General features: G+C 46.4%; 1 non-coding gene across 1 annotated transcript; it reads right to left on the bottom strand.

Moving 5' to 3' along the window:
• Positions 1–294: 294 nt before the first annotated feature.
• TRNAN-GUU (transfer RNA asparagine (anticodon GUU)) lies at positions 295–368 on the bottom strand. Its single transcript has one exon. It is a non-coding gene; the product is annotated as a tRNA-Asn (tRNA).
• Between the last annotated feature and the right edge of the window lie 1,995 nt (positions 369–2,363).

Below are 2,363 nucleotides of genomic sequence, written 5' to 3'. Positions count from 1 at the left end.
CAGGACTAATTCCTAGGAATTACAACTTTTTATCATCCAACCATAGGCATTCCCAGTCCCTTCATATGGATGTATATCCACTGCCTCCTAAGCCCTGGGTTTGCTGTGGGAGTACATAGAGCAGCCCTTTTTCTCCTCTGTGCTGGGAATTGCCAACAGAAAATACATCATGCAGTCACAGTCTTGCTTGGCCCAAAACTCTACAGACCCATATTATTGAACAGTTTGGGTTGGAAGGCACCTTAAAGATAATTTAGTTCCAATCCCTTTGTCATGGGCAGAGGAAAGAGAACCCGTCCCTGGGTGGGCTCGAACCACCAACCTTTCGGTTAACAGCCGAACGCGCTCACCGATTGCGCCACAGAGACTCCCTGCTTGACATTGTCCTTGTAATGAAGAATCATTTTCCTTCCTAAAAACACTGATTTCAAGTAGCAGAGCTATCACACAGACCAAAGTGGCCCTTTTCAAGACACTAGCAATGGTTCAAAAAGACAAGGCTGGGAGTTCCCGTTTCACAGGAATCCATCAGCTGGCTGTGAAATGGTGGTTGCTGCTGTTCACTAGAGCTCTGGGATGGATTTGAATCCACAATGTAGGATTTCAAATTGCAATACTTGACTCACATACCTAAGTCAGGAGCACAGATGATGAAAAAACACAAGTGTTCTAGCTCAGAGCGGCTGAAGAGCACCTTCACGTGAAGCTCTACAATACCTGCCAACCCAGAGCTGTCCTGTTCCAGTCTATTCTGTTCAGCCAGATTCTGTTTTGAAGGATGCAGAAACCCTGAACAGAAATGACTAAAGAAAGGTCCTATCGGTTGCTATCATTGTCTCTTTTCTACCCTTGGACTGCTCTTTGCCTCTTACAGGGCTTGAATTTGCAGTACATTGAAGATGATAGCACCAGAGAAAGCACAGAGGTGTTACTCATCCTACACCAACACAGAGTATGACATGGCACTGTATGCTGAGCACTGCAAACAGACCAGATAATGACACCTTGGGATTAAAGTTTAAACAGAACATTTTTAAAGCTCTTGTTCCAGTAGCAAGGATGCAAATTTGGTATCGAGTTCTCTGAAGACCCAAGCACTAGTATGTTTTGGTCATTTTACTGGGCTCTTCAAACTTCAGGAGATCAAATGTGCAATTTTAAGGTTTTCAGAGAAATTGCAGAAGTTATTCAACAGCTTGTAGTGGTTTTGTCTGGGACAGATTTTGGCAGGGCGAGGGTGCCTACGGGAGTGGATTCTTTAAACAAAGACCCCACGCCAAAGTCAGTGAATGGGAAGCCCACATTGGAGCAAATTCCTAGCAGGACCTGGGAATCCATGCAGAGAGGAGTTCACACTGGACCAGGTTTGCTGTCAGGACTTGTGATCCTGTGAGGGACCCAGTCTGTTCCTGAAGGACCTTTCTTCCTGTGGATGACCCACATTGGGGCAAGGGTGTGAGGAGCTGCCCCCATGGGAGGCCCCATGCTGGAGCAGTTCATGAGGAACTGTAGCCCATGGGAAGGACCCAGGTTGGAGAAGTTAATGGACAGCTATCTCCCATGGGAGGCATCCCACAGTGGGAAGTGTGATGAGGTCTCTCACTGAGAAGCAGCAGCGGCAAAGTCCATCTGTAATGAACTGACCATAACCCCCATTCTCTGCGCTGCTGGGGGGGAAGGAAGGAGAGTCCTGGAAAGAGAGAGGGGTGGGGGGAGGTATTAAGATTCATTTTTTATTTCCTAATTTCCCTGCTCTGTTTTGGTTGTTTGTTAAAATCAAACCAATTCTCCCCAAGTTGAGTCTGTTTTACCCATGACAGCAATTGCTGAGTGATTCCCTGTCCTCATCTGACTCGCAAGCCCTTTGCTATATCTCTGTCTCCCCTGTCCAGTTAAGGAGGGAGACTGACAAAATGACTTGGTGGGCACCTGGCACCCAGCCAGGGTTAAACCACCACACAGCTCATTTAAAATATTTAAAGTATTTATCGTGAAAAGAGGAATTCAACAGCTTATGGGGGGTGGAGGGCAGGAAAGGGGGAAAAGGGAAAAGGTAAACAAATCAGGAGAGGCACAAAACCAAACTGTATGCCAAGCACACAGAGTGGAAAATGCAGGCCAGTGCCAGCAGCCTGATAATCCAAATTCTCTTTCTATGCCCCGACCTCTTCTGAGAAAAGGAAAGAATTTAAAGGAGCATAAATGATATCTGTACACATTCTGGAAGTAAACCTAAAAGCACTGCCAGGAAAAATTACCCTTCTTGTTATAGAGCCATTAACACATTCCCTTCCCCTCACATCTGAAGAGGAGAGGGGGAATGCTTCTTGCCTGCAATGCGATCAGTCCTCAGCATGGCAGAA

The sequence above is a fragment of the Colius striatus genome, chromosome 12 (assembly GCF_028858725.1).
Source record: "Colius striatus isolate bColStr4 chromosome 12, bColStr4.1.hap1, whole genome shotgun sequence".
Classification (NCBI taxonomy): domain Eukaryota; kingdom Metazoa; phylum Chordata; class Aves; order Coliiformes; family Coliidae; genus Colius; species Colius striatus.
This window is presented reverse-complemented; position numbering and strand designations above follow the sequence as displayed.